Source organism: Littorina saxatilis, linkage group LG1 (genome assembly GCF_037325665.1).
Source record: "Littorina saxatilis isolate snail1 linkage group LG1, US_GU_Lsax_2.0, whole genome shotgun sequence".
NCBI classification, from domain to species: Eukaryota; Metazoa; Mollusca; class Gastropoda; order Littorinimorpha; family Littorinidae; genus Littorina; species Littorina saxatilis.
Window position 1 is genome coordinate 37,045,511 of NC_090245.1, and position 18,647 is coordinate 37,064,157.

General features: G+C 39.6%; 2 long non-coding RNA genes across 2 annotated transcripts; one reads left to right on the plus strand and one right to left on the minus strand.

Moving 5' to 3' along the window:
• Positions 1–6,992: 6,992 nt before the first annotated feature.
• LOC138968605 (uncharacterized) lies at positions 6,993–12,786 on the minus strand. Its single transcript, XR_011456237.1, has 5 exons — positions 11,471–12,786; positions 10,870–10,948; positions 10,129–10,225; positions 9,484–9,530; positions 6,993–8,554 (listed from the first exon to the last, which is right to left on the minus strand). It is a non-coding gene; the product is annotated as an uncharacterized lncRNA (long non-coding RNA).
• Positions 12,787–12,823: 37 nt separating this feature from the next.
• Positions 12,824–18,647, plus strand: LOC138968597 (uncharacterized). The gene is made up of 4 exons (XR_011456234.1): positions 12,824–13,134; positions 13,624–13,739; positions 15,006–15,066; positions 18,368–18,647. It is a non-coding gene; the product is annotated as an uncharacterized lncRNA (long non-coding RNA).

Consider the following 18,647-nt stretch of genomic DNA (forward strand, 5'->3'; position numbering starts at 1 on the left):
AAAATTTACGGAATTCCGTAAATTTACGGAAGAATCCCATGTCTGTTTTTTGCAACTTTCCGATGAAGTCCAACAGGTTTACTTTGAGATCTACGAGTTTGTCTGTTGGTATTCGTACCATCATGGTCTGAGTGTCGACGACTAAGCCTAGATATTTGATGCATGTGGCCGGTCCTTCGACTTTTTCCTGTGCTACTGTTACTCCTAGTTCCGCAAACATTTTAAGAATGATGGAAAGTATCTCAGCAGCATCCACCTGGGCCCGTATGCATGAGGAGGAAGTCAGCAACACTGGAAGTAGAGGCCTCTTTCGGAAGTGGGAACTCCCGAAGTTTAACTTTCCAACTGTTCACTATGCATGAACGCCGGAGTGGTGACTTCGAGAGTATTCGGTCAAGGTCGCGAAAATTGGGGGAATCCTAACTAGTACGCATGCGTTTGTTAACGGTAAGCTTGCCACCAGAAGAAACAAATCTCATCGCGAGTTCAAAAAGGCGAACGTTGAGCGCGCTGTAGTACTAACAGCGTTATTGCTGTTGTTTTTTTGAATGGTTAAACGAAAGGGTCGGTTCAAACCTGTGATGATTGTCTTGGAATCGAATGACTGTCTATGACAAATGACTTTGTTGGCTTGAATGTTAGGAGAAGAGTAAATGATTATGTTGAACTTTTGTTGTTGTTGTTGTTGTTTTGGATCTCAGCTGCTTGTTTCAACCCTTTGTTTTGTTTTTTTGTTTGTTTTTTGCGGGGAGTATCCCTCTTCATTGATCTTTTTTTCTTTTCTTTTTTTCTGCTTTTTATATTAATTTTTCTACTTTAAATGTACCTATATCGTTAACAATAATATTTCTAAATGTATTTTAAACACGCCCAAAAACTTCCTTTACGGTAATTTTTAATAATCATATTATATATTTACAAATCACTTTATCCTCAATGCATTTCCAAGTGAACATAATTTTGGGGCACAAAAAAAAAAAAAAATCAGTATAATCAATTTCGTTCTCACAATAAGTACAACAATTACTGTATGTTGAACTTGTGTTTAATAATTTTATATCAGTAAAACTCTTTGTTGGACAAACATAGATGGGTTATAGGGAAACTTTCGGTTACTGGTAAAGTTTAAAAGGATTTGCAGTAGACCGTAAATAACTAAGTTTAGTGACTTGTTCCTTATTTATTGGGGAAATGTCTGTCAAGAAGTTTAGAAAAGACAATACTGTTCATCGGTGTTTTAATTTGTTTTCCCTCGTTAATTTTTTTAAAAGTCAAGATTCGATTTTTTTTGAAAGCATAGGACAGTTTCTTTACGCGTTTAAAAAAAATTAACACAGAGGCAAAAACCGGTTGTTGCAGTCTGAATGCAATTGAGGTCTATTAAGAAAAAGGTTAATTAAAAAAAAGTAAAAACAAAAATTGTAGCTCCCAGCGGCACTTGAACCCAGAGCGTCGGATTGAAATTCCGAATCCGTAACCACTGCACTATCCTACTCGTCTAGAAAAGGCACTATGCAAAGATGTGTTATCAGTTATTCAGTCGCGGTAGTTTAAAAGGTCACCACCTTCGCCGAATGACTCGAGCACGGTTTTTTCGGTCAGTAAATGATCGTACTGTCGGTTTTGAGCCCCTCCGTTTCAAGCTTTTCACCTAAATTAAACAAGAATGTCACAGTTCGTGTCTATGGTGCAAGGTAGCCGACCGTCTCATTGTAGCCAAGTTACGACAGTTGCTCGATTGACGCATTTCACGTCTTCAATATTGTGTCTGAGCTCATTTCCCAATGAGCTGCCTTTAAAACCGGAATGTCATGCAATTGTAGCATGCGTTGGAGTTTTTTTTTTAGATGGGTAAGGACCTTTAAGATGCGATATCGTCGTATAAATGATGAAATTAACTTTGAAAGTGGGAACTTCGGAAGCAAAGTTGCCAGCTACTCGGTATGCACGAGCTAACTTGAACGCCGAAGTAGTGGCTTCGAGAGTCCTGAGGTCAAGGTCGAGGAAATTGGGGGAATCTCAATTAGCGCGCATGCGTTTGTAAACGGTAGGCTTGGCGACCAGAAGAAACAAATCTCATCGCGAGTTCGTAAATGGGCGAACGTTGATCGCGCTGTAGCTTTTACTATAGTTGTTGTTTTTGACTGGTTGAACGAAATGGTCTGTTCAAAGCTGTGATGATTGTCTTGAAATTGAATGACTGTCTGTAATAATGATTTTGTTGACCAGAATGTTGGGGAGAATAAAACTTTTTTTGTTTATGTGGTAGCGAAGTCGGTTATGTTAAACCTTCTTTTTTTTCTTGATTGTGTATCGGTAAAACTGTTTGGTTAGAGCGAAAGTTTTGGGCTACTGCATGGTCAATTTAAAAAGGCAGAACTCAAGTTTTTTGGGGAATCAAGATATAAGGTGTACGGAAAAGAAGATAAGTTCAGTAACGTTCATATTAATTGGGAAAATGTGTGTCCAAATGTTTACAAAGGATAAATTGTTGTACTTAGGTGTTAGTAAATTATGTTTGTCCTCGTTAATTGTGAACAGGATGTATGTTTATGTAAAGTTGAAAGTCAAGATTGGATTTGTTTACCCTACGCGCGTGTGTGCATGTGTGTTAGACATAGAACACTTTATTATCTCAATTTCGAGAAACTCGGGTGTGGTGAATCACAACAAACAACATAAAACGTAAGAAAATAAATAAAATATCGAGGCGCAAATAATCAGCTCATAATAGTGTGTGTGTGGGTGGGGGGGTGGGGTGGGGGTGCACACACACACACACACACACACACACACACACACACACACACCGTCGAACACACACACACACACACACACGCACGCGTACACAAACAAACGCACAATTATACCCGCACGCACGCACAGGCACTCGCACAAATACATACAAACACTTTAACACACACGCACACGCACGCACACACATACACACACACACACAAACACACACCCTTCCCCCCCCCCACACACACACATGTGCGCGCGTGCACTGCAAACGAATGAATGAATGAACAGACGCACAACTACACACGCACGCACGCATGCACGCACACACACACACACCCACACACACGCACACCCACACTCTCACACAAACACACACTCACACATGCACACAAAGACGCCCATTTACATAGAAACATCACCCCCCACCCCACCCCCACCCCCCTACAAGCGGGGATGAAATTTTAAGAGTGGTGGCCAGTGACCCAGAACGAACAAAAGTCAAAGCTGGCAACTCAGGTTTGTATTCAGGGAAATTTACACGAAATGCACGCACGAGATACGACTTTTCTTTCTATTTTCTCTCTTTGGGACTTTCATTTGCGTTAGATCGGTTTTATATGAAAAACCGAAGAAAAGCCCTGCTATTTTGCACTGAGAAACTTTGGAAGCAGCGTGTTTACTCCTGGGTTTCGCTGTAGTACAATTACCCTCACTTACTTCCTCGCTTGCTTCAAAAGTAAGCACGTTTTCCGTCCCATGCATGCGAAATTGAGGATGTACTTCCGATGTCGCTCAAAACGTAGGAAGTTGTCGCAAACTACCATCAATTACTTCCTCGCTTTGCTTCGAAGTAAGCCCTTCTTCCGGCCCATGCATACGAAAGTGAGGCAAGTTCTTCCGATGTCACTCAAAACTTCGGGAGTTTTCGCGAACTTCCCCCATAAGCATACGGGCACTGGCTGTAGGTCATGGGCGACACCTTGGGTTGCATCTCCTGTGATGGTGGCTGACGGGGTATGGTCGCCTCTTGCCTCCCACCAGGGAGTGGGGTCACGCCTGGCCTGGTCATTGGGCGCCGTCTGAGCAGCCTGAGCTCCCCTCGCCTCCGGCTCTGTGGGTGCCGCCCGGGTTTTGCAGGTTGCTCGCGTTGAGCGGGGTCGGCCAAAACCGGACATCTTCGTCAAGTGAGTCAATGTTGACCAAAAATATCACACGAAGGCGATATAATTTTCGTCCGCGAAAAACACGTCTTCTCGAGCTTGCGCTGCGTTCAAGACAGAAAAGGAAGTTGGGAGGTTTAACTCCCTTGAATTATCGTAGGTTTGACTTTCTACAGAAAAGCGACCAAATTATCTTTTCCGATTGTCTTACGGAGGTCTCAGCTGAACCAGGTCATAACCAAATTTAAGTAAAGACTTAAATTGTTTTAATGACTTTGGTCATTAAAAATTCAAAAATTGTAATTAAAATAATTTTTTCATAAAACGATCCAAAATTACGTTCATCTTATTCTTCATTATTTTCTGATTCCAAAAACATATAAATATGTTATATTTGGATTAAAAACAAGCTCTGAAAATTAAAAACATAAAAATTATGATTAAAATAAAATTTCCGAAATTGATTTAAAAACAATTTCATCTTATTCCTTGTCGGTTTCTGATTCCAAAAACATATAGAAATGATATGTTTGGATTAAAAACACGCTCAGAAAGTTAAAGCGAAGAGAGGTACAGAAAAGAGTGCTATGCAGCACAGCGCAACCACTACCGCGCTAACAGGCTCGTCAATTTCACTACATTTTGTACGAGCGGCGGACTACGGCCATTGTGAAAAAATGCAGTGCGTTCAGTTTCATTCTGTGAGTTCCACAGCTTGACTAAATGTAGTAATTTCGCCTTACGCGACTTGTTTCTTTTTTAAGCGGGGCTCACACACAGGTGGAGCAAGCGGAGCAAGGGTGGAGTAGGCTGCACCAGGCGGAGAGATGACGCTACTTCCGTTGCAGGAGTGGAGAAAGTTGTGTGTGCGGTGCGGAGCAAGGAATACAGCATGACTTCCCTTCTTTGTCTCTGTTAATCCAGGGAGAAAATATCCAGCGATATTTCTCCGTAGGCCTAAAGTTCGGCCATGACCTAGGCAAAATAACTTGCGCAGCCGCAGAAACAAGAAAATGGAAATCTTATGAAGCCGTCATCAACACGAACACAATGATTGCAGAAGCAAACTCTGTACCTACACGACCGAGACACAAGACTGATTATTTCACAGCTGCAAAGGGTAAGCTTACTCACGTCAGGTCTTCACTGACAAGCTAGGAACAGACGGAAAATTCCAAACAAAAGTAAATGACGTCAAAGTCTCTTTCGCTTTGCGTGTAACTTTGTCATGACGTCTTTTTGTGACGACAGTATACGCGACAATTTGTTCGCTTCCGGTGTCATTTTAGACTGAAAAGCAACTCAAAAAAAGGAGCAAAGCCTGTGTCTTGAAACAGCTGAAACACTCTTTTGGATTACCGTTTCAATCTTAACCAAAATGTTAAAGAAAAAAAACAAGGTTCAGTTGCGAACTGACAGCGGATTGAGCATTTATTCCTGTTGATGAAGGTACGATTGAAGCTTTATTCTCTCCGTCAACCAACAAGACTAGATTTGTAGCAGACGAAAAACAAAGTGTGCGTTTTTCCTGTCTTGTGAAGGCGATTATGTCGTTATAAGTTATCTGTACGTTGTGAAGACATTTCAAAACAAAATTTAGCTTTGATGCGTCACGGGATAATAAGCTTATACGTTTTCATCCATGGAATTGTTTTTTTCGTCTCGGCAGGGTGAATGAATTCATGATGTCTTTTCCGGAACTGGACAAAACTGGCCTTGCCAAGACTGAAACAAAATATAGTTCTACAACTTCTAGGCTTGGGTTGATTGCCCATGGTGAATTTCCAATGATTTGTTGCCACATCCCATGACAAATTCTCTTTACTTTGGTCATGCCATATATACGTTACAGTTCCGTCCATCCATGGTATCGCGTGATATTTTGTCTCGACGGGGTGAAAGAATATAATGACGTCACTCTCGGCAGAGCCTCGAGTGACGTCATCATATTCATTGACCCAGTCTCGACAAAATATCAGGCGATACCATGGATGGACGGAGCTGTAACTTATATTCACGACTTTCCGACCTTGACATTGTAGTGGGGGTCAAGTGGGCGTCGGCATCATTGTCCAATCAGAAATTTTGATGCGCTTCCGCTTCCTGTCCCGCCCAGTCTGCGCAAAAGAAATGGCGCAAAACTGTTTGCGCGGAAAAAGGTGATGAAAAAAAGAACACAACCTGGTTTGATAACCAAATGATTGCGATCTTGCATTCTAGCATCATTTAATGTGGAACGACGACACATCTGATAAACAAATAGCCAGTTTGTTACCAACATGAGAAACTAGGGTTTAGAATCGAAGCGGTAAACCCGGACGCTGTTTGTACACGTAAATCCGGAGAAGCTATCGAAGTAGGTGACATGTCGTTTCACTCCGAGTGTGCCAGCACCGGCCCTCTACCCGCCAAACCCCCACTAGGCAGGGAAAGTGGTTCGACCTTGCATGAATGCAGGGCAAGTTCGAGTTTGCTAGCTAAAATTGCTGCTAGTGCTTGCCTTGTCTAGATCTGGAACTTTTTCAATTGGATTTTTTCTCTCTATTATACTGGAATAAGTGGGTGCTTTTCTAGATCTAAGCATCGACCGAATTAGATAATGATGTTCCTTGCATTGCATTCTCCTAAATCTGTTATTCTAACCAGTTTGTTTAAGAATATAATTGTTCGTTTTTTGTTGATAAGCTTACAAGATTTTTTCTTTTTTAAGTAAATGGTTTCACACGTACAACATGAGACCCACATGCACTAGACAATGGAAGTTGAGGTCCTCGTTCAATACCACAAATGCCAGTATTATAGTCTACTTCAGACTCCTTTTGGAGGAATGTGTGGGGTTTGGGTGTTGAACTTGAAGTGGCAGATTGTTTGCACAGGTATGAATGTTCGTACGTTCGTACGTGCACGCATGTATGCAGGCATTTGTTTGTCAAGCAGGAACATGCAACATTTTGTTGACCGTATGTGAGTGCGTGTGTAATAAAACCAACGACAAACAATACAAAAAGCTCCAGCTCTGCTTCTTCACCAGTCACAGACGCATTGCGTTGTTCAGCTTTCCAGAAATATATTAACTCAGTCAGAACCGGCTTCATGAATATTTTATTTCAGGAAAAAGTCAATCGAATCTACACAAAAAAAGGTTATTGCGTTGTTCTGTCTTTGAGACTGTATCACGTAATATTGAGCTACTAGAAGAAACATGTCTGTGGCATAGTTTGACCCAACAGATAGAGAAGTCAACAGAGGTATTCTGCCGTCAGCAGCTTTATTGCTGTTTTGAATTTGATCTTGCATAATTTTATTACATAATTTTGCAACACACAAAGAAATCGTAATTGAATATTTTACGCAAAATTGAATAATTCGCAAACATGTTTGTATGAACAAATATTATTTTAAGAAAATATGAGTGTGAGGATGGACGTATTTTGAGTGAAGTAGCAGAAATTCTTTTTAAGTTCTTTAGCTACATGCACACGTTCTGTTAATTACGTTCTTAGCAGGGAGATCCAGATTAATAATACTGCAGTGACAGGTTGTGGTTTCCATACACACTTTGAATACAGGAAAACAAAAACAAAAACACAGTTAAAAAAAAAATGTGCACATATGATTAAAATATTAAAGTGTACAGAATAAAAGCAAGATATGTACAAAAACAAATCTCGTGGTTCTCTTGTCAAACCCACTGTAGTAAGCACAGAATAGGAGAGAAGATTTTGGAGAAGGTGGCTTAACCTACTGAAGTAAATGATCAAGAGGATTCTAAGCATCCAGTGCTAAAGCTCTCAAATCACAAGACATACACACTTGTTGTGGCTATCCGAACTGTTGATTTAAAAAAACCATACCTACAAATTGTAAACATCTATTACAAAATTATATATATTGTATGGATCTGTCTTTGTAAAATATACTGTACAGAAAATTTTAAATAATCTGCACAAATCTCGTGGTTCTCTTGTCAAGTAGTAGGCACAGAAAAAAAAAACCAAAAAACCCTGTGTTTTGTCTTGTAAATTATACTTTACTAAATGTGTACAGTATTTTAAGAAAAGACAAATTCTTCCTTTTTATCATATCAATTGCCTCCCTTGAATTTTATTTGTAAAATAACTGAGAAAAAAAGCTTTCTACTTAAAAGCAGTGCAATCAGGAAAATGGGTACAACCTGTGTGTATACCTTTATTCCTTATTCTTTTTATTTAACTGAGGATGTCACTACGCAGTTTTACTGATTTAAAAAAAAATTCGCTTCAAATTATCTCCCTTGAACAAACACTTCTTTTTACAATTAAATTTTGTTTACACGAAGAGGTATTTTTGAGGGTATATACAAGAAAACATTATTGCAACCTTAGATGTATTTACATTTGGACTAATTCCATTAAAAAAAAAATTCAAACTATAAATGATAAATCAAAATAAAACAGATTTTGAGGCTGTGCACAAGCTAATAGGATTAAACACGAAAGTCGTACCCAAGAATCGTCAAATACTTTTGCTAACAGCTATACTTAAACATAAGAAAATATGATCTGCATCTCTTGTTATGAAGATGATGGCACTGGTCCACCGAAGTGCATGCCATATATGCTTTACTGTGCGCTCTCCCTCTCAATGGTCTTTCTCTGGCTGACTCGATTCTGAGGAGATAAAAGAAAACACATTCAGTACAAGCTGTACAAAATAACAACAAAACTAGTATTACTTAAAGTAGCTGCTGGTTTCTGAGTATTTGATTGAAGGCCCAATCCGACTTGTAAGAAGTTTGCCCGACTGTCGCAGATTTGGTCAGGTAATTGCATGGAGTAAAATCATGCCTCAATTTGGTAACATACAAACTGCAATATTCTAAGGCTGTGAGTGTGAGAATACATCGGCGCCACTTTTTAAAAACTTTCTTTTTGTGTGTGCGCATGTTTTAGTGCCAAAAATGAATAGGCCGAGTGCTCTCTCTGCAAAACTTGTGTGAAGCTTCAGAGCTCTATCAATGGTTTGAAAAAAAACCCCATACTTTTCCATTTTTGACGTTCTTGTTCCCTTCCCTGTGAAATTTACTGTCCGTAGGTTACCGGATTTTGTTAATGTCCGTGAAAACCTCAACTATTCATTGCTGAGTGCCTAGTGATAGCTATCCCCCTCAACGACCTAGCACTGCTGAATCCTGATTCTTCCCATTGTTTGATTCTGTAATGAAATTGTGTAGTTGGTAGTTATGTGAGCTTCTTCTTGGGGTGGGGGGGTTATTTAACCATCAGATCACAAAGTAAGACTTCATTGTAATGTGCAGATATTTGTTCAGGTGCCCACCATTTTCTATGTGAAAACATGTTGCTAACTAACATGAACCCAACCATAAAACGTGATGTAGGTGAGTAGCCCATCTAGAAAAAAGAACCTGTTCTAATTCCGAATTAGAACAGGTTCTTTTTTCTAGATGGGCTACTCACCTACATCACGTTTCATGGTTGGGTTCATGTTAGTTAGAAACATGTTTTCAAATTCTCATCAGGCAATCACGGCTGACACTAAACACAGAACAGGTGGGAAAGACATAATTCAATTTACTCACCTTCCTTGCATTGTGAGACTGGCCATATGAATCTGCTGAAGTAGTTCCTGCACATATTTAATCAAATATTCATCTTAATAACGTGTTAATATCGCTTGTTCTAGCAAATCAGACTTGACAGTTTTCTGAAGGCTTGCACAATTCAAGAGCTTGCCTGTCCCCAATCATTACAATAAGAAACAACATCTAGTATGCAAGTATTTGCAGGGTATGAAGGTTTTAATAATTATAATGTCGGTTCTTCTGGGGGCATGGAGAAACACCTTACACAACAAATTTCAAACAATTGAGGTCACACCATAGGTTTACTCACAAACAAACAACAGCAATACAATAAACGGTCTGCAAACGCCTACATGTTGTCTACACTAGATATAAAGAAACAAAGAAGCACATGAAGACGGGCTTTGTCAAGTAGACCATTATAGCGAATGAGCAACAGCTGATGATCCAGACCACCAAATTGACATGATTTCCCCTTATTCAGTTTGTGATTGTAGTCATATTGACGATGCATGACTTCAATTTTTCTAAGTAAGTCTCTTGGTGCGTTTACGGATACATTCATTGTCACAATTACGACATGCTAATGTCTAACCTGGGTAAACTTCAATTCATGACTTTTTTTTAACATTATGAGCATACCAGAATTATTTTCCTGTTAGACTGTCTTCTTCTTTTTCTTCTTCTGCGTTCGATATTCATGGCTGTCATATCGTCAGGTCAGTGGCTGCCATGAAGTCTGCATAAACCAATTAAATAAATAATTAAGGAAAAAAACCACCCTTACAATCATAATAAATCAGAACCATCAAAACCACCCCCCACCCATCCAATAAAACCTGCATACAAAAATACTTCAAAATAAAAAAATGAAAACATTAATTCCACTTCAAAAATATAAAAGTTGTTATGTTTTATTTTCATTATCTCTTTACACACACAAAAATTGCTGTGCAAATCTTTTTAAAAACATCAATGCCCGAGACACCAGTAACCTGTTTATGTTGTTGACCTTGTATCTTTTCAGTTTAAGAGGCTGTTCAAAAAACCGTTTCCCTGGAATCTGCACTATGATAACCATGAATAATACCGTAGGGAAAATATTACATCACCAAGACCTAAGAAATCACACCAACCGACACTCCTCACCCTTATTTCACCCACTATGCCAACCCAAAGACTGGAAAATAATCATCAAATACAGAATGAACAAAAATGCTTGATTTCATTTCTTCAATGATAAGTTGAAAATCTTCATTCTTCATACAGTAATAATGTTATTGGCATAATGTGTAATTGCCACAATTTACAGAGTTTTATGAAAACATGGTGCGATAAAAACCAAAGGGAAAACATTTGTTCATATACTGATACCTTCTTTACCTTGTGGCTTGTGTGCCCCAGGTTTAGGAGCTGCTCAAACGTCCATTGCTCCTCAGTCTGCAAGAAATTAAGCGATGGCCTGAAGGAGAATGAAAAAAAATCCTTTGTCAGCACCCTGTGTATGTGTGTGGGTGGGTGTTTTAGATAAATAGGCAGGGTGGGGGTGTGTGGGTGTGTGCAATAGGTACCACGCCTAATGCAGTCTGCAAAACAAGTGCAACACTTCTACAGAGCTTTTATGATACAAAGCTTCAAATAAGAAACACATTACAATCAAATGAAAGCTGAGCCTGTCATTGCAAAATAAGAAGGAATATACAACAATCCAGTGGCATGTAAAATATTGTTCCTTCAGAAAGATGCAGAAACAATTTAACTTGAAGTTTGAGTCAAAAATTATTTCTCTACATTAGCGAACGTAGGTTACTTGCAGTTATACCCCTCACACATGAAATATTCACAGATTGAATAACAGTTTGTTCCCAATGTTGCTTCCGTGTATCGGTTAGATCCATCTCGGTTAGATCCATCTGCAGAGTACGGATTGTCATCCGTTTAAAAAGGAAAAACAATCAGAACTTGTCATCAGTGATCAACCTACCTTGCAAGAGTGGGGTGAAACACTCACTTCCTGCCAACATGTATGCAAAAAAAGGAAACAATGCCAATGAAAGCTTAAAATGATTCTTGTGTTCAATATGTGTATGTGTGCTTCATTTCTGGGGTGAAAGTGTAAAATATATCGATGGATTGATAGAACAATATAGCCTCAAGTTCACCGCACCAAAAAATACTTATCAATCAACATTGTCATCACTCGATCAGCTATTCCATCTCTTTCATGTGTGTGTGTGTGTGTGTGTGTGTGTGTGTGTGTGTGTGTGTGTGTGTGTGTGTGTGTGTGTGTGTGTGTGTTTGTGAACAAGCTTTGAAAAACGTATGTTTACCTTGCTCTAGATCTACTGATTTTCGTAGGCGGAGACTTCTCTGCCGTGAGGGCGGCTTCGTTTCCCTGGCAGAATTCAACATCTTGTACAGATCTGCCTGTGATTTTCTTTTCCTCCGCTTCGTGAGTCACTTGATCCACAGATTCAACGAACATTGAATGTTCTTTTAGTTCTTGTGACGGAAGTACAATCAAGGAATTAAGTGGGCATTCCTGAGTCCTCTGCTGACTTCATGTCCATAAAGTAAATCGCACAAACTTGCAGGGTTTGAAGGGTAGTTTATTACTTTGAAGAAGAACAGCTAGTCGTCGCTGCCCGTTCAGCATTCTTCGCGCGACTTTTGCAGAGGAAGGCATATGCAGTTTTTTTCCTGATGAATGTTGCCAGGGTGCACAAACTGAGAAAGCATTCCCGATTTTCCACAATGTTCTACTTCTGTAGAGTCTTTTGCACAACATGATTTATAACTGCCAGTGTACGTCTAATTCATGATGCCTACCTGACAGCTGGGTCAAAAGTTACGTTCGAGAAAATATTCGAACTAAGTTCCAAACAACTCGAAGAGCAGACATGTAACATGTGGGATTTGGGCAAGCGGAAACGCCGTAGATCTAATGTCATTCAAGGGTATCGTAATGTGGGAATGTCAAGGCCAGTTTTTGACTGGTTTTGAACTGAAGTTGGGCTCCGAATGGAAATAAACACTTCCTCCAGCTGCGCGACCCATTGATAACAACAGTTGGAACTGGTATGAAGATGAACAGGTCTTGTGAACTGGCTACACACTGTTACGGTTCAAGTATAAGTTCAAAGTAAACACTCAACTGAGGTGGCAGGTAATGGCGGACTTGACTTCCTTCATAACCAAATATCACTCTTCTGACAAAAAAACGCAAAAGCTATGTTAAACCGGAAAATACGTAAACCGGAAAAGGAAGCGCATCAAAACCAAAATGGCAGCCCCCATGAAATTCGAAAGGTCACGGAAAAAAGTCGTGAATAATAGGACACGTTTCTATTTTTTGGCTCCGGTGCAGCGGTGCAGCCAATCAGCGCACTCATCACTTTCTCCGGAAATAGTAGTGTGACACTAGGTGGCATCCCAAATAACGACGGCCGCCTTTTTCGAAAGAACTTTTTCATGGATTTTACACAAGAATACCGAAACGGAAAGATAGAATGTGGTTTCCGCTAGATTTCAAGTCACGCTTTTCACTTTTCCGAGGAAGCCAACAGCTGAGTGTGAAGAAACGCTGCTGTTCAACTTCGAAATCTCCAGTCGCAGACGACCTTCGCTTTTGCAGTACAGTCAATGCAGGTGCATGTTACTCATTTCGATCAGCTCGTTTTCGTATATAGTTTTGCATTAAGATCATGTACAATGATTGGAATCAAAGGAGGAATGACTTCGGTATGCAAATGCGTTGGTTTGGCCGAAATCAATACAGCAGTAATTAAGCTAGGTTCTTTCTCGTCAGTTTGTTTTTTGCGACTGAAGTTTGTCTTCTGAATGTACCACTTGCTTGATTTTGATTGTTTGTTCAGCTCCTCGGCACAAAATTCATCATGCAAGATATCAATTTGTTGAATGATAACGGGATAGGTGAAGTTCAAACATGTATCTGCTTGCAAAAACAATCGCAGGGACAGATCTATCTGCTTCATTGACTGACAGATTGTCATTGAATTTCCAACGTAAAATGACTCGTTTGCAGACTCTCTAATTAGATCCATCGAGTGTTTGTGTTCTTAGATCCATTGGCTATGCAGGCTTTTTGCGATCATAACATTGTTTGGGTTTGTGCAGGTGCAATCTGCAGATCAGAGGAGATTGACCGCAGGGTGACGCAGTGTCAGTGATCAATGCAACTTGTGTTCGACACTCAATATTGCCTTCTACCAAACTCAAGGGCAAAACAAAAGGTACATGCTTGTGAATTCATATTATGTAATGTCTGTGAAGATTAACACCGTTTTTAGCTCTAGTCTGAGTGATCATGCTTAGGCCAAAAAAAAAATAGGTGTGGTTACGGTAACATAGCCAAACAAAATAGGGTAGGTAGGTAGGCAATCACTTTTTTTTTTTTTTAACTTTTTTTTCTAATGTGTACAAATTAAACCTACTTGACAGGGAAATAAGTGTGTGACTCGGGCGCTTTCGCTTTCATTGCGTTTTTTGCACTGTTTTTTTTTGTTTTTTTTGTTTTTTGTTTTGACAAATGTAATAAAAAGTTATAGGATCGGCCCCTAAAAGTAGGGTAGGTCGGGTTACCGTAACCACACCTATTTTTTTTTAGGCCTTATTAATATCCAATTCAAGTTACATACCATACATACTCCGCCCCAGCACCACCCTCATCCCATAGCACTGCTATTCAGATACTACAGTCCAACAACTAACCCTCTAAAAGTCCCCCCCCCCCCCCCCCACTCTCGGTGTAACATCTGTTGCTATCTGCACCTTTGTGTGGTAATGGGAAACTCGTGCTCAAATAGTTTCAGAACTGTTGATATTATAAGAGTTTTATTTACCAATGGTTCTTCCCTCCCTCCTTCATATTACACCGACACTCTCTATGCCCACCCTCCACCCCCTTCCCCCATCCCTTCCCTCTACAGGCACGTCTACTAAAGTCTCAGACGTGATAGGATTAAGAGGATGCCACAATGATCCGGGTAACTTTGCAAATAATCATACTGATATAACAGAAGAAAGTTATTCCACAGTCATTTCTACTTATACATTACAGTGTTACAAAACAGGAATGTGTGCTAAGTTATAATCTACAAACAACAAAGACCCTCCAGCCCCCCCCCCCCCCCTCCTCACCTGCAACATATACATGTTCATGTCCAACTTTCCCATTGGCTCTTAATCTTATGTCTATGACTGTTGATATTGAAGAGTAGAAAGTGTTTAGTTTTCAATGACTAAATTTCCCCTCACACACACACACACACACACAAACACACACGCACATGCACATAGCTGTTGTCTCCTTCTCAATCTCTCTGTGTCTCTCTGTATAATTAAAATATTTGGATCACTAACTCTTCACTGAGATTCAGTGTTATGTGTTATGTGGAGTAAGATTAGTGAATGTTGCTGCTGATTCTGTTGTTCTTACTGTTCTTCCTCCCTGCATAATCTTTTTTCTCCTTAAACAGTTTTTTTTTTTATTACTACAGTGCGTCTATGGAGTGTACATCAGAGATGTGATGGGACCAAAAACATTCCAAAATGAAACAGGTAACTTTTTAAACTGGTCTTCATTTTGTTTATTGAGAAGTTGGTTCACATGATACATTTCAGAGTCGTCCTTTTAAATTCGTTAAATATTGCACCAGTCACTACATCTATAGATTATCAGATTAAGTTGTCTTCTTCTGCATTATGCATATGCAATATTCACCTTTAGTGCGCGCGTGTGTGTGTGTGTGTGTGTGTGTGTGTGTGTGTGTGTGTGTGTGTGTGTGTGTGTGTGTGTGTGTGTGTGTGTGTTTATTGGTTGAAGACGACACAGGCCCCTTCCCTCATTTGTTTATCTGTGTGCGAGACTTCGTGAGTCAGTTGCATAGGCAGGATAGCTAACTGAGTTGCCTGCAAGACCGTTAACGGCATTTTGCACTGTATATTTGCTGTACATTAATTTCAGCTTAGGTTTGACCAATACCAAAAGTTACAATGTTGTAGGTGAAATGGTCTGTCTTTTGGGCTCTTTCCAAAAAGGATCCGAATTCGGGGATAGACTCAACCGTTTCGGGTTTTATATGGAGCCGTACACTAATTAACCCGATTTAAGCATTAAAGAATTTAAGAGTGTCAGTTTTGGAGGGTATAAACTATGTAATTCAAATGAAAATTTCAATAATAAATTTTCGTATAATTAATATACTTACCCAATTCTCATAGTTTATACCCTCCCATCCTTCCACGCTACTTAATTTCCTATGGCGTCTTTTTTTTTAGCTTGGTTACCACCCTTTCGAGGGCAGGTAATTTGAGTAGTTTTTCGACATCTAGCATAGGGCCTATATGAGATCTTAGTCAATGCATCCCTCAGACAACCAGTTACACCGTTAATGACACATGAAGCAATAAGGTAACTATCAGATAACACTTGTATACACAAAATCCACTCGGACAAGATCAACAAAATCTTACGATCTTGTTAACTCATTGGAGACGTAATGTTTTAGTCCATTTTTTTGGTTGAAAATGTGCTGAAAAAAGAAGATTACAGCTAGATCAAAACTCAAAAGTGTTCCAAATTACCCCTCCATTTGACCCGTGAACTCGCCACTGTGTTGACCTTTGTCATGCATAAGATATAGTTAATAATCGCCAAATATTAACTAACTAGGTCAACAGGTCAAGAAGTATTAAGGGGAGGTGGGCCAGTGCACTACCTTTTTTTTTATTTTGAATGTTTTATTGTGTCTAAATGTTATTTTATGAAAGAAATGAACAAATGATGACAAACAATAGTCATGTTTTGTATTTTCGGTTGCTGGTTTTTGTTTTACGCGACAAAAACAGTCAAAATACAGACAAAAGTGGAGTACAGGAGATACACGGATTTTCATCAGATGTGATTGTCACACTTCTAATTATTGTTTTATTTTATCCTTCTGGGTATGCTCTAGGGGATTACGAAGCAGATCTTGTTTATTATATTTATATTTGGAGTTAGGAACACTTCTTTGTTACAACTGTCAAACTTTAGGGTAACGCTTGCGAAATTATTTTTTGAAATAATCTGAATATGACTATAATAAAATTTTAGCAAAATCCCTTCGTAATCCCCTAGAATGTTATATTCTGCACAAACTACAAAAGAAAATATTGCTCTAGCTAAATTACAGCCAGAGAAATCGCGTAACTCAAGACGTAACCGTAGGCAAAATGGCTGAACTGAGAAAAACGACATTGAAGATTGAACACCACAGAAACACTATTGAAACAGACATACAAGGACAAAACTGTGTTATGAATGAACAGCTTAGTTTATTTGAATTGCAAACTACTTAGCCTTTAGCACGCCAGCAGCGAATTTATGCGTCCATCCCTTCTTTCCCTCTGTCAACCAGCATGGGGATACTGCCCCAGCGCTAAACGTGTATCAATGACCCGATTCTCGTTTGTATTTGCATGCGAATAACGGTATTTTTAACGGTAACTTACTTGAGCCAGAACGAGGCTTCTTTCCTTCCGTTATCTCGTCGTGTCTTATGCGCTGAATTTGTTGGTCGAAGTTTTCTGCTTTTGTTTTTACATCGATACAGTACTTCAGTGCTTCGACAAGCAAGATGGAGGATGATGAGTTTGAAACTTTTGTTTGAGTTGTTTTTTGACAACAAATCGTACGTGGAATCTGAACGATTTACTGAGGAAGCTCTTCGCAATGAACTGTGTATCGCGGTGAAGAAAATGACACAGTGACAGTGACGGAATTTACGAAAGTGCAGATTGATACAAACAGTTGCTGATCCAGTTTCGTTCGTGAAATGGCAGACCCAGCAAACATTACCGATAATCTGACTGATGTTGGATACTTTCTCCTGTTTTTGTTTTTTTGCGTAGCAAATGCTCGACCTGCTTGTCGAGGAGATACTGCTCAGAAACTGACTCAAATTCAGCGCAAAGCAAGCCAGTTGCAAGACGTAAAAAGTCTGCGCCATGCATGGCGTGTTCGGAAATGGCGACCTGTGGATCTGCGTGGAGATCAAAGCTTTCCTCTGTATCGGAAACACCGGCAGAATCCAAACTTTGGCCTAGTACCAGCGGAAATACTTGTTGTTGCTAACCGAACTAATAAAGACATTGTCCTCTTTCTTATTTCGAACCATTGTTATCGTATCAAAGGTTGTTTCTCAAAGAAAAATTCGCTTTCGGTTGTCACCGATCGTTTGATGTGTAACCAGGATGTTGTAAAACCGAGTGAACTTCGGGTGTTCCCGTCATGGCCGAGAGTCTCTTCGGTAGTTTCCGTATGCAAAATTCGTAAGCTGAGCATGCGCACTCACAAAGTAAACTGGTTCCCGATTTCGGTTTATGAAACGAACCAATGGATGTCGAGTACCTTCCAAATAAGGACATTTCCGTTCGATTCCGTTCGATTACGATTGCTGCCTTTGCAACGGACTAGTGGCTGAGTGAATGGAACATTCATCAAAACACTGATGTCATGTTATAGGTCAAGAGCTGCTGCGCAGTTTCGTATGTCGTGAATGCACTGTTTTGCTGAGGACAAAGCCGTAACTAGCCTTTGAAATGAGACATTTTTTGGCGGGGGAATATCGACTACAGAAGACAATCAATGCCACACATGTTCACATTTTGTCTTTATTGACAGATAAATAGGACACTTTTGACAAAAACACTGACACACATGGATGATAGGTATGTTATGGAAACATAATCTGCTAAAATACCCAAAACAGTGTTTTGAACGATTTGGTCAATTTTGCACTGGCCCACCTGCCCTTAAGCATTTTTATGGGCTGCATTTGTTTCATTTGTGTCACCCTTTATGTTTATACTTTTGCAGGCTGGTGTGGAGTTCTGATGTTGCCAGGGCGATGGAAGACACATACATAAGACATATAAACAAGCTTCCCTGTGAAGTGTTTTGATCACAAATCACCATTATTTTACACATTTATGCATATCTATTCTCAGCTCAGACTTGTGCTTTGAAATTGGATGTTTAAGTACTAGCTAAAAGCCTGAATAAAGTCTTCGCAATACATGGAATGGGATCAAAAGTGTGTGTGTGTGTGTGTGTGTGTGTGTGTGTGTGTGTGTGTGTGTGTGTGTGTGTGTGTGTG